Raw genomic sequence first — 26303 nt, forward strand, 5'->3', positions numbered from 1 at the left:
GTGGGCGCAAGGGCAAAGAAGCTGTCAGGAGGCGCAATGAAAGTGCGACACAAAACGTTGGTGCACTCTCAGTGGGCCCCTTGATGGCATCCCTCTGGAGGGAGAAAAGGGGTCCCATGGACCCCCAGATATCCCCTTGAAGGAGACTGAAGTCGCTCACTGACACGCCTGCAATGGGATCTCTCTCCCCTCTTGATAGAGCAGGCGGTTGCCGCCTGCACTGTGAAACAAGGAGCAGCTTTTAAACAGCAGCTCCATGTTTCACTTGAGTGCGCTGTCCCCAGGGAAACGTGTGCTCACAGCGTCCCTGAGGGCAGCATATTCAAGATAATAGGGTGCACTTTCCCTGTTTGTGCCCAGCACAACTTTTGAAAGGTGTTCCGTGGCACAGATCCGCTGTTTGTTATTTTTAACCTACAGCAGGCTTATAGCTTACCCAATGCGTATCATTGGTTGACTTCATTGCCTCTCTGATTTTCTTCCTTGTGCTTTCATTCCTCTTCTTGTGTTTGTCCCTCCTCCTGGATCATGGACACATTACTTGTGTCCTCGCTTCGCTCATTGTTCAGGGGCGTCTTTTTTTCTTTTTGTTCAGGCACTCTACGTGAGTGTATGTGTTTTTTCCAGATGATATCCTCATACTCATGTACTTTGCCCCCGTAATCTTCTTTCTCACCATGCTGCTCTTTCTTCCTCCCCAACCACCTTCCCTGGCCGTTCTGGCATTCTCACTATCCCATAGTAAATCAAATCAAATCGTAAATCATACGTTCTTATATAGCGCCCTTCATCGTAAGGTCTCAAGGCGCTTGCTTTGGGAACCCGTCCTGGCTTTTCCCTGCGAGATAACCCCTACTGGGCATCCCCAAGGTGCAAGCCAGGCATCCCATCGCGGTGGGGCCGTTGTGGAGACTAAGCAAGCTATTGCCCAGAGTTGCAGAGTGTGAACCCATGATTCGAGTAGGCACAGAGGCGAGACTTATCGAGTCCGTGGACATTTTTGAGCTCAAGACCCTGCCGCGTCGGGAATTGAACCCTGGTCCCGGGTCTGACCTCTGCGTCCGGGTCTGCCTCCTCTAACCGGTGAGCCACACTTCTCCACAAGTCCCTTTGCTCCTCAAGCCCTGCCCTCCACCCTCCATTGTCCGTTTGCTCTCCAAGGCCCTCTCACCCACCATCGGTTGTCTATGTGTTTCCCCATCCCCTCATTCTCACCTTTTTTGTCTGTGTGCCTACGCATCGCCTCCTGCCCCCCCTCTGTTGTCAGTTCACTGATCCAGTCCCTCCTATGTGTCCTCTGTTGTAAGCTTGCTGTCCCAGTCCCTCTGATCCATCCTCCAATGTCAGCTTTCTTCCCCAAATCCTCCTACCTTCATTCCAGTGTCAGCTTGCTTTTCCAGCCCCTCCTGCCCTCTCTCTGTTGTCAGCTTGCTACCTCAGCCCTTTATTGCCAGGTTCCTTCCCCATTCCCCCACCCACCCTTTGTGGTCAGTTCGCTTGCCCAGTTCCCCCACCCACCTTCCCTTGTCCTAGTCCCCATTGTCTCTTGCATGCCCTCTCCATCACCAGCGTCCTTTTCTCCCGAAATCCCTCCCTCCATCTCCCTCCAAGTTGGCTCTTCCCACAACCCACTCCTGCTTGTGTTTTTTTCGGGGGGGAGGGAGGGGGATGCATTAGCGTTCACCGGGTCATAGCTCACCGGGTCATTGCACTTTTTTTTCAAGTTATATTTAGCAATAATAATAATAATCCACATTTGTAAAGCGCACAATCACCCGTAAGGGTCTCTAGGCGCTGGGGGCCGTCGGGAAGATTAAGCGAGCTATTGCCCAGAGTCACATGGTGCTGGACTAACCTGCCGCCGGAGCCGGGGATCGAACCCTGATCCCCAGATTCCAGCGTCAGTCGCCCTGGCCGCGGCGCCACACCTCTCCCTGCAATGCTGCACAGCAGCCTCACTGTTATGCAGCATAGCTAAAATCATTGCCAAAGCCAGTGGCTCTTACAGGCAAGAAATATTGGCTTTGCAATGGATGTTCTTTAACCTCTTCGCTGTGGGGCGTTTTCACCTGCTGTGCGGGGGGCTGGGGGGCTGTGCTTGTGACGAGCTTGGCTCGTCATGAGGCACAGTAGAGCTGCACTCATGACGAGCAGAGCTCATCACGACCACACCCGTTTTGGAACGTTCAGCACAGCGGGGAAATTATCCCTGCGTGTGAACGTTCCAACGGTTATGACGAGCTCAGCTCGTCATGAGTGCAGCTCAACCGTGCCTCATGACGAGCTGAGCTCATCATGAGCATGGAAGAGGTTAGGGAATCATTGGAGATTCGATTCATAATGCAACCTTCTTTGACTCTTTTGAGACCATTCCTTCTCAACACAGGATGCCAGTAAGCATCCTCATAAATTGTGAGCAGGAATAATCCACAAACAATAGGTGAGAGTATTATTTAATGTTCCTATATTGTTCATGTCAACTCGCTAGCTAATGAAGAGGGTAGAAAGAACAGGACTATCTGAGTCTTCATAAGGCCCCTTGTGAGTCTTTGCAAGACTGGACAAGGCTAATGAACAAACCTGCATGAGACAAGGATTCAAGCTTAAAACATTATAGGTGTATTAAAAAAAATATGAGCATTGCAGGAAACCAAAAATTAATCAGTTAGACATTAGGAATTAGCCAGTGCTGGACCCACCATTATGGCAGAGGAGTGTCGCCCCACTGCCTCAGCCAGCAGTAAAAACATTTGAAATAAAATAATAAAGCAGGTTTTTTATTCATTTTATTTTTCATAACTGGAGCAGAGTTTTGGGGGTGGGTCCATCCTCTGACAGGCAAGCAAGGAAGGCACTTGCGGTTTTGGGCTCAGCAAGTGTGCATGACGGTTTGGCCGGCTGTCTTAGGACGACCAATCCGTCATGTGCACTTAGATGTCTTGGCTATTGCGTGGAGAACAGAAGGCACAGGCTCCCAGTCCCTCTGGGTCCACACCGTCCAATCCTGGCCCTGCTCTCATGATGGGTAATAGTATTACCAGCATAAGAGCAGCGCCTGGACTGGCTCAGGGGAGTCTGGGAGTTTGTGATCAACTGAACAGCAACAAGGCTGCAGGCGACGATACAGAGGGTAAGTTTTAATTTCAATTTATTTATTATTGTCCTCCATGCTGCCCACCACTTTTCCCTCCTGGCAGCCGCAACTGGAATTAGCATCAACAATATAGTCAAAACTTTATTCTGCAAGAGGATTAATTTAAGGTCAGCCTCTGAAGGAAATCCATTAAAACAACCAAGTATAAATCAAATCAAGTAGAATGACTAGCGCAGAATCTGACTTCTAAAGTAAACTTGAAAATACTCTAAGGATAAATCAGATAGTCAAAATGAATCAGAATCTGCTTAGGTAGAAAACCAATGAAAGTCTTGGTATTGTTCAAAATAACAGGTTTATTGCATGTTATGAAATGTTAGCAATGTTATGAAATGTTAGCAATGTTTCTAAATGTGAACTAATCATCATTCTGGAAAACAAGATGCTTCCAAAGACACCTACGTCTTAATGCATTCTTTTGGGCAAGCTATACGTAACTAATTAAGGAAACTGTTGGAAATGACCCTTTCTGCAGCGTCACACCCAAACCTTTTGCCTTCCTCCTCCTACTTTTTGCTGAATTTGTTTTTGTTGGCTTTAGGACTCTCTGCACTTTGCCACTGCTAACCAGAGCTACTGTGCTTGTTTTCTCTCCTTAAAACATTGTAGATTTGACCTATACCTGAATGTCATATTTCATTTACTTATAAGTCCCTAGTTAACTGGCATTACATGTGCCCTGACCCCGTAAATTAAATGCTTCTAGTGGGTCTGCAGCATTGATTGTGCCACTAACTTCAGTAGCCATTTGAACATGTCTAGGCCTGCCATTGTAGGGCCTGTGTGTGCAATTTTAAACTGCTATTTCGATCTGGCTAGATAAAGCTCTTGCCAGGCCCAAACCTTCCTTTTAAATACACATAAGTCACCCTTAGAGTAGGCCCCGTATAGCTCAGAGGGCTGTTGCAATGTATTTAAAAAGCATAACACATACTTTTAAGTTTTACATGTCCTAGTAATGAAAAAATCTTACATTCGTTTTTCACTACTGCAAGGCCTGTATCTCTCATAGGATAACATTGGGAGTACCTTATTAGAGTGAATAAGTATAATTTCCACATGGGAAGATATCATAGGGTCAAGTTCTATGTCTCTGGAATCCTAATATAAAATCCTAACATATGGTGAAGTCAGATTTTAAATTACAACTCTGTAAATGCCACATTTATAAAGTTGGCATTTTCTAGCCTTAGCCATTTGGTGCCTGCAGCCTGTCTCTGATCACATGACTGGGAGCAGTTGGCAGTAGGGATATGTGTATTTCACCTAGACGGCCATGCAAAATGGGAACTTGCGTATGACTAAGTGGTCTATCCTGAAATGATGGGAGAGAGTAGCTGGACTCAGCCTACCTTACACGTAAATTGACTGTGTCCTGTTCCCACACAAAGGACTGCCTACCCCCTGTAGTTAGTCTGGAGCCAGGGCAGACAGGACAGGACATCTATGCACTTCAAAGTCTTGTCTTTGAAGTCTCCTCCACTTTAAAGGCACTATTATGTATACGTACTGGACATCAGACACCACCACTTCAGCACACTTCTGAATCCATGGATACTCTGCCAGGGACAAGGACTAATGTACTGCTGAAGGACAGCCACTCTGCTGTGCTTACCTGCTGCCCTCCTTGCCTCAGTAAGGAGGACTGGACCTGCATCACTTGAACCCAGAGTGACTCCAAAGGCTAGTTGGCCGGCCTCCTGAAGTTAAGCCTCAGGCAATAACAGGCTTCCAATAACCTTTCCCCAGCACCAGGACTCTACCATCTGTGAGTCTACCCTACCAAGTGTTGCCAACCTAGCATTGGACCCTTGGAAGTGGGCCTAAGGTGCTTACCAGTTGAACCAAAACATCGTATCTGCCGAGTGGTGCATCCTCTTTTCGAACCAACGCACCTCCTGGCCTGAGCAACGCATTCTCTGGCAGAACCGATGCATCACCACTGCTGTGTGGATTGGACCCAGCGTAGAAAGCTTGCATCGCTCTCACAATATTTGAAACCGACCCTTTGCCAACAGCATGATACATCTCCGACCCAGGTCCTTGCATCTCTTGTTGATGGCAGCCTGAAGACTATGCTGGGCTCCGCAATGCACCCACACAGTTCCTCAGAACTGAAGCTTTTCCAGCTGCTTTCTGCATCTTCGATGCTTGGACTTTGCATTGCAAGCCCTGTCAATGGGATCCCCGATGATAATACAATAGGACCTCGCACCGCAGCCTCGCAGTATCTCCGAACTGACGCATCGATTCAACTGCAGGAAACTACTTCGCCTCTGATTAACGCAAAACATTGCGCAAACAGGATTTACGATACTTTGTTTCACGGGTCTAACTCGGTCACTGTAGCTGGCCCATGCTCTATCGCAGTTGGCCTTAACTTGTGACTTTCTCCTAGGCCGGGTGCAGAGGTAAAATTCAATGTTGGTTGCCCAATGTTAACCAATGGAGTCTGGGGGTACTCAAAGTCGCAAAGCTCACAGGTGAGTAAAGCAGTGTCAGGAGTCAATCTCCTGGAGTTAAGGTAAGTACAAGGTGGGCCACAAGGCAGCACCAAACTTACACCCTTAGCTGCACAGGTTTGACTGGGTGCAGAGTGCCAACACAACTTAGGGTACCCAATGTTAAACAATGGGGAGATCAATCTTGAAGAAAGGCTGCAGTCTCCGATCAGGAGGCTGGGCAAAGAAAACCCACAGCTGTCCAGGTAAGTAGAGATGCTAGGGGATGTAGGGACACTGATCGTTGAGGTCCTCGAGTCCCAGGGGCTTTGGGTATAGGGGTGTCCTTAGGCATCGGAAAAGTCTTATCGGGCTAGGCACGGTAGGGGGAATCTTCAAGTTGAGGATGCAGGAGTCGAGGAGCAGTCCAGCAGGGGTCAGCCCACATTAGACTAAGGCTCAGAAGTTCCGGGGAACCTTTGCAGGACCGGTGGGCCACTTGGACTCTGGCTGTGGGAATCAGGTTCAGAGGTGGATTCGGAAGCAAATTCCCAGTTCCTGAGGGCAGAGTTCTTTTTCTTTACAGGTGGTTTCTTCTGGACAGGTCCGCTGTCCACGGGGATTAGGAGGTTTTCTAGAAGGCAGTAAGTCTTCCCAGAGTTCTGGAGGTTGTTGGTCTGCGGGTTACGTCGCTTTCCTTCAGCAGGGTCTTTGAGGGCTGCAGACAGGTGGTAGGGCTGGGGCCAAGTCAGTTGTTGTTGTTAGCCTTCACTGCTGCACGGCTCTTCTTCGTAGGTCATTGAACTCTCATTTCAGGGTCTGGGGAGCCATCTAACTACTATATTTAGGGGTGTTACTGGGGGTAACAGGTAAGGACCAATGGGTTCCTTACCTGGGATGTATACACCCACTATCATGCCACCCTCCTGGGGAAGGAGCATAGCCCTGATTGATTAAGTCCCACATCTTCAGGATTATGGGCAATGGAAATTGGGTTTTACTTCGCCTCCAGCACTGAGCGGTGGAGTTGGAAAAGGAGGGGCACACTTCTTATTCTTCCTAGGTTTTCCAGCTGTTTCTCCAGCCAAAAGTGGGGGTTTGAACCGGAACAGCCTTCTGCTGCTAGCAACAGAGGCTTGGGTCGCATTACAAAGGTGGCAGGCCTTTGAATCTTCCTTCTTGAGCACTGTGCCCATCCTGGGGGAGGAGGTGTAACACCTCTGCCCAGGATGGGCTTTGTTTCTGGCCTGAGAGAGCAAGGGTGTTTGACCCAGTGGTCCAGAAACATGTCTGGTGGTGGCAGGCTGCATAAAGCCAGTTAGAGACCACACAAGGGCTTTCATGTTTTCAGGGGGCACCTCTGAGGTGCCCACTGGCTACATATTTTAATAAATTCCACACTGGCATCAGTGTGGATTTATTAAGAGGCATTGTTTGGTAACAAACACTCCTGGTTTCAACTGAGCCATACGTGTGCTGGGAAGCTCGATTTGTATAGTTTTCAGCCCATATACTCTCAATGGCTTCTCTGGTACTTACAATATTAAGGAATATACTTAAATGGTGTAGGGGTATATCTCCCTAGGCAGATATGCCCACGCCTGAGATATAGTGCACCCTGCCTTAGGGCTTGAATAGCCTGCTAAAGGGGTGACTTACCCATACCATAGGCTATGTTGGTTGGCATGGCACACAGGTGGTGTGCCATGTCAACTTTGCTGTTTTCACTGATCCGAGACTCTCTGGAGAACTGGTAAATATATTAACTCTCTGCAACTAGCCTTATAATGATACTTTGTGTATGCTTCTGTTCCTTTTCACCTTTGTAATACTTGTCTATGAAATTTCTAAACGTATTAACTTTAACGGTGGACTTCAACTCATATTGAGTCTAAGCTAACACTTACACTAAGGCAAATAAAGTAAACTTAATCGCAATTGTTTTGCTTCAAATTATTTCAATACAAAACTGCGCACCAACCCGTGCTGACTCTAACTCCTCCTCAGACACAGCTCATGGAGTTAGGCAAACGCTAATCTAATTCCTCATTCAACCATGCGCAAAACTGAGACAGAATTACACAAACTCAAATACTTCTACCACAAGCCTACACAAGTAACAATTACAGGAAAAAACAAGGAAGGTAATATTCTTACTGACACGGCACCGAGGTGGGACACTCTTTTCCACTGAACTGGATTCCAGGAACACGATGAAACAAAAAATGTCAAATAATATTACGCGGCTGTTAGACCCGGGATCCCTGGTTGGCTGAGGTAGGTACCTTATGCCAAATAGCGACCCGCCTTTCAATGTCAGGGAAAGGAAGGTCACCTTGTGGGATATAACCCCGCTCACCCCCTTGGTAGCTTGGCACGAGCAGCCAGGCCTATCTTTGAGGCAAATGTGTAAAGTATTTGCAACCATGCTCACAGCAACCCAATGAAGACACCACAAATAGACTCCACACGAGTTTTATAAAAACAAGTATAAACTTTATATAAAAATATATACAATAAGACCACACGATATAAATCCCACATATGCGTATTTGTAATATTTCTTCTGGCCGGTTGTTAGGCCAGCCAGCCCTTGTAAGTTCTGGTGATATTAATGAGCACTTCTAAACATTCTACTGTGATCCTAACACCAATGTTTGCAGATCGTAATGCTAGAAATAGGCACTTTTGCAATGCAACAATAATGCAATGCGTATGCAACAAGCAGGCACTTTGCGATGTAAAATGAATGCAATGCGTACTACAACCACCTGGTATGGCTTTATACAGATGTAATGCGTAATACACTAATCAGGTAGTTCGTTATGCAAGAATAATGCACTGCGTAATACGCGAATCAGGTAGTTTGTTATGCAGAAACAATGCAATGTGTCATACGACAATCAGGTAGTTCGTTATGCAGAAACAATGCCATGCGTCATACACTAATCAGGTAGTTCGTTATGCAGGAAAGATGCAATGCGTAATACACTAATCAGGTACTTCGTTATGCAGAAATGATGCAATGTGTAATACAACAATCAGGTACTCCGTTATGCAGAAATGGAGTAATCCGTACTACACTCCGGCACCAATCACGGTGCCTTAGGCGGTCTCTCCGCCACTCATGCTTACTCGCAGGTATCCTCTGACAACAGTTGCCCCCAACACAGGTATGGTATAACACAAAAAGTGCAGCTCCGCGCTCCGGCCTCGGTACTGCCACTCCCTTGGCAATACGTACCGCGATACGAGTAGAAGCAGAGGCTCATGCTGCTGAAGTGAGACAGCCCGAGAGCGTCTCCCTCTGAACTTACTCTCCTCTCCTCGTTCAACAGTTTGGGCCTCTGATGCAATCTTTGGGACTTGGCAACAGCGGGCTCGGGCCGTTGGCTCAGCTCCTCCAGGGCTGACGGTCCGGGACGCTACTGCTACGAAGAACTTAGGCTGCCACAGGGCACACGCACACAGCATCGCTGAGACTTCCTTGAGCTTCAGGTGCACAATCACCGGGCACAACACATGAAGATCTCAGGCTGCACGAAGATCATGCGCACAGCATCACTGAGACTCACTTTAACTCCGGGTGCACGATAACAAGGCAAATCCTCTCAAAGGTCTCACGGTGCACAACGCACACGCACACAGCGTCGATGAGACTCAGTTGTATTCCGGTGCACATAATAGCAAGGTAAATCCTCACGAAGGTCTCACGGTGCACAACGCACACGCACACAGTGTCGAAACTCACTTGGATTCCGTTGCACATGATAACAAGGCAAATCCTCACGAACGTCTCACGGTGCACAACGCACAAACACAGCGTCGATGAGACTCACTTGGATTCCGGTGCACACGATAACTGGACAATTCTCACAAAGGGGTTCAGGCTGCACAAAGCACACGCACACAGTGTCACTGATCCTTGCTTGGACTCCAGGTGCCCACGATCACAGGTCCCACCTTACGAGGGTCTCAGGCTGCAACAAGCATGCACACACAGCACCATTGAGACTTCCTGGAAACTTTTGTGTTCCTGTGTTTCTGCAACAGGGAGCCAGCTCACCTCAGTACCTTGGGGATAAGTTACTTCAGGACATAGCACACAGCAAAGTCCTTTAAAGCAGGGGGACACCGAACACAGCAAAGTCCCTTTAGCCTTTCCGTGGTTAAAACAGCAAATTGCAGGCCAGCCCCAGAACACACAGCAAGGGTCAGTCCTCGCCTTCAGTCTATTCAGTTGTTTCTTCCTTGGCAAAGGTCCTCTTGACCATGAAGTAGCTCCAGTCTTGTTCACAGTTGGTCAAGCCATTCTCCAAAGTTCAGGGGCTTCAGCTCTCATAGTTATACCCCTCAATGGCTTTGAAGTATTTTTGTTCAGGGGCACTGACTCCTGTTCAAACCAGTTCTGGGTGCCTCCCTACCAGTGACATCTTCTTCCTTTGATTAGTGGGGGTCTAGATTCTCAATCACTCAGCAGGAGATGGGACAATTGTTTTATAGGAGCAACCCAGGCATTTTCCCTCTAGGGGCTTCTCCTCAAAATACACTCCATATGCAGGTCAGCCTTTTGCTGTCTCACCTACTCCCCTGGGTCAAGTCATTCCCCAGATCCTATCGCTTTCAAATCCAGACAGTCAATCCACAGCCAGGCAGAGACACAGAGAAATGTTAGAGCACAAAAGCTCAGCCACTTCTGAAAGAGTGGCTTCTAAACACACAATGCAAAAACCACCTTCATAAAAAGTTGTGTTATTACATTGTGAGTTCAGGCATACTAAACGTCCCCTTTCCATCGTAAGCCTTTGGGAAGATAGGCTGGAAAACATATTACACAGCCTTTCCACTCTATCCTACAGGCAAGATTGCCTTTCCACAGCGAAAAACGAAATTGAGATTATTTCACTGTCAGGACATGGCAAACACCTTAGTACATGTCCTACCTTTCTTATGCACTTCACCCTGCCCAGGGGGTACCCTGGACCTACCATAGGGGTGTCTGATGTGCATAGAAAGGGAAGGGTAAGGTTTGGCAAGTGAGTGCAGTTGTTGAACAACATGGCAGTTTAACAAACTGCGTGCAGGTACTGCAATGGCAGGCCTGAGCTCCCTTTTTAAAGGTTACTTGTGTGGGTGGCACAATTAGTGCTGCAGGTTCACTAGTAGCATTTGCATTACCAGCCCTGGCACACATAATGCACTTTACTAGGGACTTTACTAGTAAAGCAAACATACCAATATTGAACAACCAATTACCATTACACTTTACACAGGGAGCACTTGCACTTTGACTCTGTTTAGCAGTGTCAAAGTGTCCAAAGCATCTAAGTTGGTAACACCATGCAGAAAAAAAGGTCTAGGGGAAAGCAAGAAGTTTAGGGAACTTTAGCCAAAAAGGGCTAAGTCCTACAGTGACAAACTACCCTAACTGTTCGCAAATGCTAGGATATCCTTCTCCTCAGAAACATCAGGTGAAGTGCACGTCTCTGAGGGAGAATTCGCTGGACATTTTAAACTGCCTTCTGGTCTGCAACACTAGAATGCTGCACTAGTGGTCGCTTCCTAACGGCCATCTTGGAAATTCTCTTGTACTTATTCCAATGCCTGTAAGCTCCTTTTCCTTACCTCAAAGATGTTTTTACATTAATCATATTTATAGAGGTAGTGTTGTATGAGTGGCTCTGACACCCCAGGTACCTGGGGTACCATTTACTAGCGACTTACAGGGGACTGAAGTTGCCAATCGTGGTACAGTTTTAGGGAAGAAGCATAGGCACAAGGAACCTGGTTGCAGGGACCTTGTGCACTACAATCGAAACCACATAATTTTCCAGGCAAAACGTGGGAGGCTAACCATGTTAAAAGAGGCACTTTCTCACAACATGCAACATAGTGCTAAACGAATTTAAACCCAGATACATAAACATTTTCTTTACAAAATCATCTGGGGCATCGGGGTTGTAAGTAGGGATAAGTGCATGCTTTCCCTGATTATATAGATTACAACCAATACCGAACAACCATTCATTCTCTTCAATGGGCTAGGATTTATTTTAGTCTATTTCATCTATGATTGTATTTTCTATGTTTAGAAGCGATGAGAACCAATATCTGGCACCCATTTCTCTCCCATTTTTCCCATAATCATGCACTCCTGCATGCATTGTAAAAAATAAAAAAAATAGGAAGATTAAATAGTCAAGACTTTCTAATAATGTGTGTAACAAGAGAGCACTCAACTACTTTGCCAGGTTTGAGAATTTCATGTTGCACTTTTGGGAAATGTGGTTACTAAGACAATATATACATTGGAAGGTGGGCAAACCATTCTCATTACGTTTGTTGCAGTCAGAGAGTGTTCCTGTTTATATTTGGATTTACTGAAGTTATGTAATCTCGCTTTGAATCCAAAATGCAAATATGTGTATGTGTTGGCCCCACTGAGTTATGTGCCAGCTTTGTTTGCTCTTGGATCTGCTTGTGGTTTCCCAGGAATGAGCACCAGACCTCCCCCAGTGTACACCATGTAAGGCAAGGTCATACTGCTGAGAACCAGCCCACCACAGAACTCTCCCCTTACCAACTCCTTCAGTCAAGTGAAACTGTACCTCCAGGAGACCGAGAGACTCCAAATCACGCGGCCGGCACAGGTAAGAGCAGTGGGGTGGGGCGGGTAGGAAGCAAGTCGACTGACGATAAGGTAGGTAAAATTAAATAAATAAAACCGCCAACTCGGTGATGTGGCGAGCGCAAGGTAAGGTTTAAGGTTTTTTTAATTTAATTCTACCTATCGACTTCCCCCCACCCTGGTCCGCCCCCGCCCCACTGCCCCACCGCTCTTACTTGTGCCGGCCACTTCAGCTCAAAGGCACATAAATGTACGATGTGATGTAATGGCGCAATTGGGAATTTCACAAAACAAGAGTAATACAAAATTCCTGAAATTCCACAGATTCTGTTGGCATAATTTACATTTTGCAGGACCTTCTAGGAATTCTATCTAAGTGGTGTGGCCTACGTAATAAAGGGCACGGCTCAAACTATGTAAACTAAAATCCTGTGTTCCCTATAACGTGGCACCTGACCAGTAGTTTGGTGCCTCTCTGTGAGCATTGGAATCTTGCAACTAAACATATCACTTAGTAACACACTACCAAAAACAAGTCAAATCTATTGGCTTTGCCCATACTTGCTAGCAGTATCATATAAATGAGTAATAGCAATGATTTTGTTGAGAAGAATTAAAAATTAAAATGTTTCGATTCTGAAAATATGAGTTTGTGAGTTAAACATTACTAAAGTCTGAGTGAGAGAGATAGTGTTCTTCAGAGGGTCTCAATCACCTTCTTTTGTACAATTATTTTTCTCTGAAGTCTGTTAGACACCTGCGCCCTTTTGCTTTTCACAGCTTCCTGAAAACCTTCTTTTGCATATCTCACTCTCATGTTTTGCTCCACAGCATCTTCTTTTTACTCTCCCCTGCATGTACTTCCTTGCTCCGCCTTCAATTTACCATCACTACACCACACATTTTCTTTTGCCTGTCAATATTTTGACAGCTTTGCACCTTTTTCACACACTTTCACAAATAATCTTAATTACAATTGATGCATGTGAGCATCCCTCAGTGTGATTTTCAGATGCACCTAGGATTGGATGAGAATGTATTCTGAACACCTTTATAACCCACTGACAGACACTGTGATAAACTCACAGGGGCATATTATCAAGGGATTTATCTCCGCTTTTTTGGCTTTAAAAGCCAAGAAAGCGGAGATAAAATTATCTCCCTATTACCTAGCTGTCTCTAACACCAGTTAGCGACAGCTAGTAGGAGATAGCGACCATCTTGGGCCCCGCTTTGCATGTCAGAGATATTTATCACTAATGACATGAAAAGTGGGCGTGCCAAGATGTTAGCAACTGGAAACAGTCGCTAACCTTGCTATCTCCTATTACCAACTTTTGGAGATATTCGCGCTAAGCGCGAATATCTCCAAAAGCTAACATCTGCCCATAGCAGTTCTTAGCCATGTTATCCAATGGGAGGTGGATAACATGGCTAAGAGCATTAGCTCGGTAATGCATGAATATCGCCGACTTTACAGCGATATTCATGCATTTCGGCCGATTTTTATCGCTTAGGAGATAAACCTTGATAATAGCAAGGCTCCTAAGTGAAAAAAATGGCCGCAACGCGGCGATAAAATTTTTACCGCTAAGCCAACATAGCGATAATTATCGCTAGTTGTTGGTAATATGCCCCACAATGCCTTTAGCCTCAACCTCAGAGCTCTCAATCGTGGCCGGTTAAAAACACCCACCCACAACTTGAGCTCATGCAGAAACCTACAAACAAATTAGTACACAGCACACATAATTCAAGATTACTAGGCTGCATGAGAAAATACCACAGAAACGTAGGAGTAAGTAAAACATATAACATATATTCAGGACTACATTGCTGAAAAAACATGAATACGGGTCCTGATACTGGACCCATTTCAGTGTCAGATTGTAACGACTGCTGGGTCTGAGACCTGGAGGGACCCACCACACTTACAGCTTTGACTACAAAGAATGAGATGAAACAACATGCATTTAATGAAAATGTTGGTCACATGTTTGCATTAATGTGACAAAGACCATTTACACAATGCTTTGAGCAACTGGGAGTGTAATATGCAAGGTGCATTTTGTAGCACATAAAGTAGTGCTACTCTAGTACCACTTCCCACAAGATGGAATTCACAAACCTACAAGTGTAAATCCCCACCTCTCCTATCTTTTCTATGGGAGATCCTCACACATGTAAGTTTACTATTTAGCAGTAAATGTGAGCGGGACCAGGTGAGTGACTGAAAAAGGGGCATACTTACTTCTAAATGGGAGGGGTTTAGGGTGGAGTAAGGTGGGTTTAGGGAGGCTTAGGGAGGAGTTTAGGGAAGGACATGCACCCACCAACACAAGAGTAAGCCTATTGCTATTCACACAATGGTCTTCTACAGTTACTATCGCCCAAGAGCCTCCAAAACAATTTACTTCGACTCACCCATGCAGTAAGGTCAGCACTGCACATGGCCAACTACTGGTTCTGTACCACCCTTCCATTGAAAATGAAATAGGCCCCCCATAGCAAATAATGATAAAATAATTTAATTTATGTTGTCCTTTTAAATAAAGATATATATATTTAATTTATTGTTAAAAATATATGTATGTAATAAATATTATAATATTTTCAAAATTTCTAGTAACATTTTCAAATTTAAAATTAAAGGTAACTTTTCTTAAAATAATTACATTCATTTGAATACAATAATATAAACATTTTCTCCAGGCTTACTTTTTATTAAGGCACTGTTAAAATATAATTATATTCAATGGAGTTAAATTAATTAAATATTTAATTCAAAATTAAGCTAATAGTGCTGTAGAATGTTTTATTTTGTCCTATATTTAAAATAAATATAAAAAATCCATTTGCATTAATATGTAACACAAAAATATTTTTTTAAGGGTAATAAACTGTTTTACAATTTCATTATTAATAATAATAATAATAATAATAATAATAATAATAATATCCACATTTGTAAAGCGCACAATCACCCGTTAGGGTCTCTAGGCGCTGGGGGCCGTCGGGAAGATTAAGCAAGCTATTGCCCAGAGTCACATGGTGCTGGGCTAATCTGCCGCCGGTGATCGAACCGTAATCCCCATATTCCGGAGTCAGTCGCCCTGGCCGCGGCGCCACACCTCTTCATTATACTATAGGGAGATCTCTGGCCCGGTGTTGGTGACCTCAGCCCTCATCTGCCAATTTTTTGAAAAGTTACTAGTAGTAACTTTATACTGGTAAATTAAACTTTACCGCGAAATTCAGGGAGTGGAGACATGCAAGTCTACGCTATGTAGTAAATTTACATTCATAAATGGTGACTAGCGAAAAGCAGTAAATTTACTATAAAATGGAATAGTACATTTGCACATGTAGTATTACTCACGTGTATATTTAGTTTTGTGCTTAGGGCCCTCAGATTGTACTAACTGAGGTCTTGCTCAATTGTGGCCGGGCACACACATTTAGCCACATGGGGAGATTAAATGTTTGACCGCAGTAACCAGAAATTCAACCACTGATGCTTGATGAGGGTCATTGTTCTGTTGTTAGCTGCTTGTCATAATAGTCATGATTGTTTTTGTCCAGTATTTTTAGCCAGGTACTGAACTCTTTTAGCCTTGTGTCCATTGACACAATTGCACGTTTAACTTGCTGAAAGGCCTCAGCAGTAGCAGATGAAAATATTTGCCCAAGTCACCTGGAAGCCTGAAGCTCCAGGTCTTTGGATAGATACATTGCATGTGCCATGAGAGTGCTTGTGGCTTATTAATAAGATATCCCTAAACAGATTGCAACAAATATCTTGACATGTAATAATGTTGCATGACTTTTCTAGGAGTGAATATTGGAGAGTTTATCAGCCTGACATTGCTGTCCATTTTGTCTGTACCTTTTATGCTAGTGTACACAACACCTTTGAGTCCACAGAGGGGAGGGTCACATTTAGGTCTGTTCTTTCAGTAGGTCACGGCACTGTATTAGATAAGGAGTACACCCAAAGGAGCATTAACCACAGATAATGAAGATTGACACCTAATCATGAGTCATTGGGGAGACTGACAATTGGCGGTTGTGGTTTCGCCTCCTGGGTAGGGGCACAGGCTTTTTTATATAGTCCTGAAAGAGTGTCTATAGACCTCAGGCAAAATCGTCTCAGTTCACTTTAACTGGGGTCTCTGACTTCCCAGTGAGAGTATGGTGTGAGTCATGTAATTTATATGATGTGTATGTTTTGAACATGCTTTAGTATCCATGTGCTCAACGAATGGTGCCTACAACCCATCCGAGCAAGCTGGGAGTTTCCACATTCATATCATCCCTGTCCAGAGCTTGGCTTGTGAGTAAAGGACAGATCTGCCATATGACAGATTACTCATGCTTGGGATGACTCACCCATGCCTGCCCAACTATATATTTTAGAGTCTTTGTGTGCCCCTCCCTTTATAGTTTGCTTTGAGTTGCCGTGGCTAGGAGAGAACTCGCTAAAATGTCTCCAGTGAGTCTCTCCAGTCCACATTCTAGTTGACCATTTGATAAACGCAATCAGTGATAAAATAGTATTTTTTTGAAGTGACAGGATGTTGAGGATTTCCTGTCTTGTGAATAGCCTTGGATTCCCATTACCCCTCCCCCCTCAAGTGAATAGGAACTGGGCCTTCCTGAGCTTGTTAGCCCCTTGCGTGCTGCTGTCGGGCTGTTGGCCGACGGCAGCACTACCTCACTAGTGCTGCCATCAGCCGACGCCGCCCCGCCCATTTTGCGGAAGTGCCGCACTGCTGCAAAATCGCGGCCGCGGCAAAGGGGTTAATTGTCTTATATGGATTTCACAATAAGCTCCACAGCCAGTGTCGGGCTACACCGTCAATTAATAGGTGCACTATCGGTAGACCCTCTAAGCCCTAAAGGAAACTGACCTTTTTTTTGGGGGGGGAGAGTGAAAGAGAGCAGGCAGCTGTCTCTCACTCCTCCCCATCTGAGTTATTCTCTGGTGTATGAGTATAAGGAGCCAGACAAACCTGTCAGAGAATGTCTCTTCAGCAGGTGGTTTATACAGAGGCTCGCCTTTTTAGCCCGAAGTCGGTATTCATGCAAAATGGTTGGTATTTTATACTGTATGATAATTTATTCAACGTGTTTTGTCTGCAAACCATGTTCATTAAAATGACTGTAAATATTATAACCAACTCAGCAGTTATAATACTAATGACAACAAGAGTTAAATAGGCCCCAAGTATATTTAATCACATTATCATATCCTGCTAAAGCATTCCTTAGTTACAACCAGACATATAGTAGCAAGGCTATAGTGGTTTTTCAAAAATATGCCAAATCATATGAACCCTCCCCACACAGCTTATCATATCATCAGGCCTGAAGCTGGAACTCTGTATTTCAGCATTCTCTCCAACAGCTAGCACGTATGTTAAACCTCACCCTAACCCATTTTCTTAAATTACCGATGTCACCCTCCTACCTGAATGTGCTAAACATTTTAGATTATTTGTTATTAGCTCAGTATTTCCAGACCTACCTGTCTCCCGCAAACCGTATTGAGACTCAGGTTTGCTTGGGAACCCAGCACCACACTGTTCTTGGCTCCAGTAGGAGACTGTTCCAGTGACAGATGTGAAATGTTACAAATGCCAAGTGCTGCATTATTAACCCCTTGAGTTCTCATGACGAGGTCAGCTTGTCATGAGCTACGACGCTCCAGTGTCGTCATGACCGCGCCCGTTCCGTGGAACGCTCGCATGCTGGGCTGATTCCCCTGCTGTGCTGAGCATTCCATGGGAACGGGTGTGCTCGTCATGAGCACCGGAGCGCCGTAGCTCATGACGAGCTGACCTCATCATGAGCACCGGGGCACTGTACGCGCCCCCCCCGTTCCCCCCGCCCCCCAGCACAGCGGGGGAAACAGCCCTGCACGGTAATGGGTTAAACATGCTACAGCAACAATTGATGGACGGAATGCCGAGTAAATCAAACATCCCCCCAGTCAAGAGAAGTGGGTTAATTACATCATTCTTTTGCTCACCATGCCAACCCAGTTTGGACCCAGCCACATGCAAATCAGTCTTGACCCTGTGCCTCATGGGAACAGTCCAGCCCGAACTGCCAAGCCCGGTCCTCACTGGACCGGAAACAAGCATCCTGGGACCGGTTTCAGGGTTTCACCACTCATCAGCCAGGCTAGCTTGAATCCTGTGGCAAAGTGAGCAAGGGATGCATACCCATCCCACTTAGGGCAAAATTGCTACAGCAGCAAATGATGGACGAAATGCTGAGTAAATAAAACATTCACCCCTAGTAAAGAGCCTGCAGCATTATAATTTATAAAACATGACACAATTGACTGCATACCATATTGTTTTTTTTTTTATAGTTTTCTGGTACAACATACATATTTAGTTGACTCCCCCACCACTGCAAAAGACACATCTGCACATGGTGCTTAATTTGCAATTAATTTTGCAAAAGAATGAGTGCTGGTGCCCAAAGTTCTGTCAGAGTTCTGTAGCTGATGATACTAAATGTCAGTATGTTGGATACCAATGCTGCATGGTCTCGAATCCACCTGTTTCTCTTTTATAGACTACCAGACACACCCTGACCCTTTATGTTCCTCTTGTGGGTTCTGCTTTCTACCTTTGTGGTGGTTTTTCGTCTTTCTCTTCCACCTTCTTTTCCTTTAGTGCATTTCCCCTCTCTTGCTTTTGGTCAATATCTAATGAGGAAAAATATGTGCCGGTCACGAAAAATGAATGCCAGTGGTCTCCACCAACAACCACCTGTGCAAATTAAGCGCTGTCTCCCACGCACACACACGCATGAGCACACAGACACACACAGCCAAACATCTTCCCATTGTAAATAACATCTGCCTGAAAAACTGAATGAAGAATAAGAAATCAGTTTAATCACTTTTTTTTTACTTCTGTATTAGCACCTTATTTTTCCCCATCAATGTCTTCGATACCAATGGACCGTTTTTGCTCACGTACTTCCAGTTTTGAGGTAGTACCGCTTCTTGTCGCTTGTACAATACACTATGCTGGGAGGTTATTTCAGGCTCCTAAATATGAGATCTCAGCAGCAATGTAGGGTATGTGGTCTCAACTCTCCCCCCCACCTCCCACCCCCATACTCCCCATCCCCCGCCCCATCTGTCCTCTCCCGCCTTTGTCACCTTGGGAATCAGGATACAATAAAGAGATTCTGAAGGCTTTGGGCTTTAATTTGATAATTTGGAAGAGACAACGAAACGTCTGAAGCCTGAGAACCATTACACTAAACGAGGCACTTAAGTAAAACAGGTGTAATGAGAGAAATGCCACCTGTTGGCGCCGAGGCGTCCGCAAATTCCAGCAGATTGAGGGGGTGCAGGTGGCATGGGCACTGTCAGTGTCTCCGCTGTGCGCCAGTCTGATCTACCGCTGCCACAAGCACACTGCTGAGCTCTGCACACACACAAAATGTGGTTTTTTAAAAAATAGCGAACGAAGCAGAGAATTCCAAATCACCCTGGCACATGTGAGGCGCTGCGAGAATAAAGTGGCGCTGCATCCTAATGCTCCTCCCGTGCACTCGGGCATATGCTCATGTTGTACAACACTGACTTTGTTCTTACACAAATTCCTGTCATCACAGCCTTTCTCCGACGAGACTGTAGCACAGATACGGAGTCCATCTGGCATGACACTGAAAGCAAATATATATAAAAAAACAACTAAAAACAATCAAATTGAAAAATTAGAATGGGAACATTATCGCGCTGCCAGGTTGATAGACAAGAAACCACATGGGCCCAGTCACACGGTGCCAATCTTCAGGGGGCGCATGGAGTTGTCATCAGCCTCCCTCCTACCCGGCTCCACTTATTCAGAGTAAACCTCCTTCAGTCATTTCTTCTTCGCTGGCCACAATTGATGCCCTCAACACCCCAATAACCCCTCTAACTGCCAGTGCTTGCATGGTGCCTGTGGTGACGCGTGCCACTCAGGGAAACAGGGGTGACCTATGCCACTGATTTGGGCCTACATACACTAAAAGAATGTACACCGACTCTAGCTACTCATCTGGGCCGAAGACCTCGAGCGGTCTCGCGCCCCTTTATTTATACCCTCGGGTGAGCCCGCCCTCGGGGTGTGTGTGTGCGTGCGTGTGTGGACGGGCCGGGTGGCTCCATCATTACATCCCTCCAATCTTACGGACACATAGTCCCATCTAGGGTGATCCTTGGATCTTGTCAATGCGCCAAGCATGGCCTTTTAATCTCCGACTGGGAGTCGGGTTTGGCCGTAGGCTGTATCTCTGACTCCTGGGATTCCCACTGGCTTCCGACTCTTCGGGATGTTCCGCAGGGACCCCAGGACTCTCCGTGGTGATCTCCTGGTCAGCTGCTTGTTCGCGTTCAATCCTTGGTTGCGTGACTATTTCTCTGCTTTGGCATTGTGAAGTTTCTGCGAGTGTAGGTTCTTCTTCATGCTCATTGTTTTCAGCAGGTTGTTCTGCGGTCTCCCACTCTCTCGGGACTCGCTTGAACCATGACGTGTTCCGCGTAACCACTCGCGTACCTCGTGCTACTGACACCATAGTGCCATGGACATTGACTACTTCCCATATCTCCGTCTCGTACACGGTGCGATATTTCCAGTTTGGGTGTCGGTCTTTAAGTATCACTTCATCTCCAACCACAATGGACATGGGACGAGCTCTTCGAGTTTGGCTGGCTCTGTCATTTGCGAGTTGTCTTCTGTTCTGGGTGGCGTTCTGGTCGAGTTCTGGGGGATTCCAGGAGGGGCCCGCCGGCACACAGTCCCTGGGGATTTTCCGGAATAGCAAGTGTGCCGGGGCACACCGAGTGGTGCAATGGGGTGTTTGGCGGTACGCACTAAGGAACTGAGAGAGACACTCCTCCGCATCTTCTCCTTTTTCCACTCCGATTCAAAGGGCACGTTTTAGCGTGCACATGAACCGCTCGACTTCTCCATTTGCTGTGGCCCCTGTGGAGTAATCTTCCTGTGTCTGACGCCCCGGGATGCCAGATATGTTTGGAAATCCTTGCCCTGGAATGGTGGCCCATTGTCCGATCGGATCTCCTCGGGCAGACCCATCATTGCGAATGTCCGATCAAGTACCAGTTTGACATGTGAGAATGCCGTGGAGGGCACCACTTCCACTACCGGGAATGGTGAGGGTGAGTCTATGAGCACAAAAATGTTCCTGCCATCCGGGAATGACCCAAAATCGATGCTCAACTTTGACCATGGCTCCAGGCAAGGTTCCTCCGTGATCACTGTGTGCGGCACTGGATCATTCCTTGTGATGATGCACGAGTGGCAGTTGCGTACTTCCTCCTCCACCATGGCATCCATCCCGGGGAACCACACTTTGCTTCGTAGTCTTGCCTTGGTCTTGGATGCTCCTTGGTGGCCTTGTTGCGCCAGTCGAACCACCTCCTTCTGCAGGCTCGTTGGGATCACAAAGGGACGTACCTCGCAGCACTACTCCGTGAGGGCCTTCGCTGAGCTCACTCTGAGCTCTCCAGACTTGCTGTCTGAAAGTTTTCCCCGTGGTCGTGAGAGAGCTGGCGCCGTCCAGGAAGTGTTTCCAACTCCGGGTTGCCAGCGTGGTCTTCATATTGCTCAGACATTCATCCAACTCTGTGGCTTTCCCAATGTCTTCCAGCGTGAGGGCAACAGGGCATGCCTCCTGCGATATCATTTGTACGAACTCTTCGACCTCCTCAGACTCATCTTGCAAGGAAGCAGGAAGGACTGCATTCGGGGGGCGCGACAGAAAGTCAGCAGGATTGTCTGCTCCTGGTCAGAAGAGCACTTCGAAGCGATATGTCTGCAACTGTACGGCCCACCTTTCTATCCAGGGAGGGGCGAGTCTTGCGGTCCCTGCGAACAGCGGCACGAGTGGCTTGTGGTCTGTGATTACCCGAAACTCGTGGCCATCCAGGTATAAGTGAAAATGTTGACAAGCCTATTTTATTGCCAATGCTTCACGTTCGATCTGTGCATAGCGCATTTCCGTTGCCGTCAATGCCCTACTGGCGTATGCGGTGGGCACCCATTCCCGGGACTCCGTCTCCTGCATGAGGACAGCTCCGAGTCCGACAGGGCTCGCTTCAACGACGATCTCTGTGCGCCTGTTCGGCAAAAGTACGCCATCACCTTGTCATCTATGAGGGCATTTTTTACTGCGTTAAACGCCTCATCTTCCTTCACTGACCAAACCCACGCTTGTCCGGCCTTGGTCAGGATCCGCAGGGGCTCGTTGAGGGATGCGAGGTTGGAAATGAAGCGGCCACAGTATGTGGCCATCCCCAAAAAATTCGGACCTCCGTCGCAGTTGTCGGCCTCGGTGCTGAGTGGATGGCCTCTGCTTTTCTCTTGAGAAAATGTAGCCAAAGAAGTCCACGGATTCTTGGTAGAAAGAGCACTTGGCTTTGTGCAGGGTGAGGCCATGGTCTGCCAGGCGCTGAAGGGTGGCCCTGAGATGGATGTGGTGATCCTCGAGCGTCTTGGAGAAGACCAAGATGTCATTGCTCAAGTTGATTACGCCTGACAGCCCGGGGAGTGTCTCCCTTATGGCGTTTTCAAAAACTTCTGCTGCTGAAGAGACCCCTAAGCTTAGCCTCTTGTATCGTTGCAGACCAACATGTGTAGAAAACGTGGTAATGTTGCGACTATCTGGGTGAAGCACCAGTTGGTGGTATCCCGCATTGAGATCCGCCTTATCTGGTAGGCCCATGTCGACGCACAGTCGAATGGCATCCGGCTGTTTCGGGGCGACCACGAGGGGTGAGACCCATGGTGACGGGCCTGACACCTTCTCGATAACCCCCAACTCCTCCAGCTTTTGGAGTTCCTCCTCTACCTGCGGCTGCAGGTGGAAACGGCACCCTTCTGTGCCTCAATGCAGTCGGCCTGACCGTGTGGTCCACGTGTAGCTTGAAAGTCTTTCCCTTGAGGCAGCCTAGCCCCTGGAAGAGCGTGGGGAAGTCCTTGAGTATTTCTTCCGCATGTAGTTCGTGTATCTGGTTTGCGCAGAATACTAGTTGAAGGTCTTCCGCGGTGTGACAGCTAAGGAGGGTCCCTCTTTTCCCCTCCGTGACGTGGAACCTCGTCTTCGTGGCCTGGCCATTGCTGGCAACCTCCACATCCATGACTCCACGTAGAGGGAGTGGTTTGTCACTATCGTAAGTGTAAATCTTGGCCCTGGACGGCCGAAGGGGGGGGCGAGGTGACAACTTGTCGTATTGGATGCTGTCCATTACAATGACAAAGGCCCTGGTGTCGATCAGGGCATGTACCCGGAAGCCTGCGAAGGTGATGTCGCACATCGGTGGCGGTCGCCTTCTTGAGCCTTCCCTGCCAACAAACAACACAAAAAATACGTTGTCGTCATCGTCCCCCAGACTGAAAGCTGAACGCGTCGCGTCACTGCATGGTCCCGGGACCTCGAGCGTCAGCTGTTGCACACCTTGTGTGGACCCCCGTGCGCCAGGATTGTTGCGTCGCCCGCCACTGCTTCGGCACACTTTTGTGAAATGGTTAAGCTTGCCACATTGTGAGCACGTCTTCCCCTTCGCGGAGCACTTCCCTCCAGCCGGATGGTCTATGCCGCAGTTGCCACACAAGGGGGTCTGCGCGGTCTTTGCACCTCCCCTCGACAGTTGGGGTCGTCTGCGGATTACGTCGACTCTTTCCTCCTTGATCACGGGTGCACTCGCCGTTGTCCCTGGACGATTGAGGGCTGCCTCCATCTCATCCGCTCGCGCGTTGGACAGTTCATGAGATCGTGCGAGCACAAGTATGTCGCGAGTCAAATGTGGGGCTGTCTGAGTATGAGACGCCTGAGGTGAACGGATCTGCATCCTTGAATGAGCTGTGCACGAATCTCCAGTCTCTGATCTGGCAGTTCACATGAGGTGGCCAGCTTCCTTAGGCGGGCTTAGTAGGCGTCGACGGTCTCTGTTTCCCCTTGTCGGGCCTGACGCAATTTGAACCACTCATAGTCCGGTTTGATTTGCGGATCAAAGTGACGATTCAGAGCAGTCACTGCTCCGGCGTAGTCATCATCGTTGCCCCTGTCGGGCAGTGTCTCGAAGAGATCATAGCGTTCGGCTCCGCCATAGCACATGAGTAGGGACCGTTTCACTTTCCCATCCGTCTCCCTGACGCCGATGAAGTAGTGGTCGAGGGGTCCGTTCCAGGAGCGCCATCTTGCTGCTGCGGTAGACGGGTCAGAGAGTTCGCTAAACGGCGATTCCGTGGCCAGGGGGGGCTAGCATGTGGGGCGCGGCCTGGACTGGAGCAGGGGCCTGAACGGCGACTTGTTGAGGCGCAGGGCCCTGGACCGCAGCTGGCAGAGGAGCTGGCGTTGTCAAAAGGGCGGCGACCCAGTGGCGGCAGAGTTATTCATTTTCATCGGCGTCCGACCGCGTGGCGTTGCAGGGACCCCTTGCACGCAGGAGTTGCGGTGCTTCCTCTTCCTTCCGTCCCCCCGGGCAGGTGCAGGTAAACCGGCACGTAGCAGCGATGGGGAGGAGCACAGTGCGCTGAGGTGTGGACACGCACACGGCACTCCTTAGGCGTGGCGCTGTAGTGATGCAAATGAGGGAGTACGTGCGCCCACGCTGTTGTAGTGCCCAGGAGTCTTCTGCTGCTGAGGGCTGAGAAACTGGTACCCTAGTGCTTCCTTCTGTACCCCTCACTAACTGGCTCCACTCTGGCCTTGTCACGCCTGAGGCCTGTGGTCTTCGGCCTTGCTTCAGCCAGTACGCTGCGGGGCCGGCCTGTGGGCGCCGTGGCAGGGCGCCGTGCAGAGTGTATCCCTCTATGTGGGGGCGGGTGGCAAAACTCGCCCACGTTGGTCCCGGCTTGCGGGGGCCGAACCAGTCCCCCCGTGCAAGCATGCAGCAGTCGCGCTGTGTGGCGCGAGTACACCCAGGCCTCAGGAGGGAGTGGCAGATGCTCCAGTAAACGGGGACAGCGCGGCGCGGTGGCAGGAAGCGCACGCTGCCGACCGCCTCCACACAGGGAGACCTCACCTTGGCGTCAGGTCCGGGCATGGTGGCAGAGCTGGGGAGCGCCGAATGCGGGCGGGCACCCGCCGGCAGCAGACTCTTCCGGCTTGGGCACCGGACGGGTGCGGATAGCATGCGGGGTAGGTACCCGCGGTAGTGCTTCGACTGCACCAACTCGAGCGCACGGAGCGCGAGCACCGCGGACACGAGCTGAGAATCCAACGTGCGTCCGCGGGGGCGAGGCGTGAGGTAGACCCGCCTCATCGCCAGTCTGGTGACACGTGTCACTCAGGGAAACAGGGGTGACCTATGCCGCTGATTTGGGCCTACATACACTAAAATAATGTACACAGACTCTGGCTACTCATCTGGGCCGAAGACCTTGAGCGGTCTCGCGCCCCTTTATTTATACCCTCGGGCGAGCCCGCCCTCGGGGTGTGTGTGCGTGCGTGCGTGGATGGGCCGGGTGGCTCCGTCATTACAGTGCCTATGCTCAGCTGTGCGCAGCTGAAAAACCCCACCCCCACACCTTCCTCCCAACCCCGCCCATGCACCAACAGCCCTATCTGTCCCACCAACAAATTGGCTACGGTGTGGGCAAATCAGGGAGAGTCGAGGAAGGTGCTGAGATGCCCCCGCCCTAAGGCCAGTCACCACCTGATGCAACCAGTGACTGTTCAGTAAACACAAAATGGGTCCCCTGCTGCCTCACCACATTCAGTTTCAGCAGCTAGTGTGCCCGGGACAGCGTCCTGGGCAGATAGAAAATGTGGTGTTTGTTGTGGGGGATGGGGGTTATTGCGGTGTGGGCTGTTTACAAAGTATTTAACGGGACTCGATTGAGACCAAGGGAGATGGGCGAGCTGCTGTTTGCATGACATTTAGTTAGGCAGGTCCCTGCTGCACCCCTCAGAATGTTGTTGCCCCGTGTCTGAGCCCAACTCGCCCATGCCCAAGGGCAGCCCTGCCTACCGGGCACCTGAGCAAATGCAAGCCTTGACCATATACTTTAGAGGTGTAATTTCGAGCAGTTTAATAAGCCAT

Source organism: Lissotriton helveticus, chromosome 7 (assembly GCF_964261635.1).
Source record: "Lissotriton helveticus chromosome 7, aLisHel1.1, whole genome shotgun sequence".
NCBI classification, from domain to species: domain Eukaryota; kingdom Metazoa; phylum Chordata; class Amphibia; order Caudata; family Salamandridae; genus Lissotriton; species Lissotriton helveticus.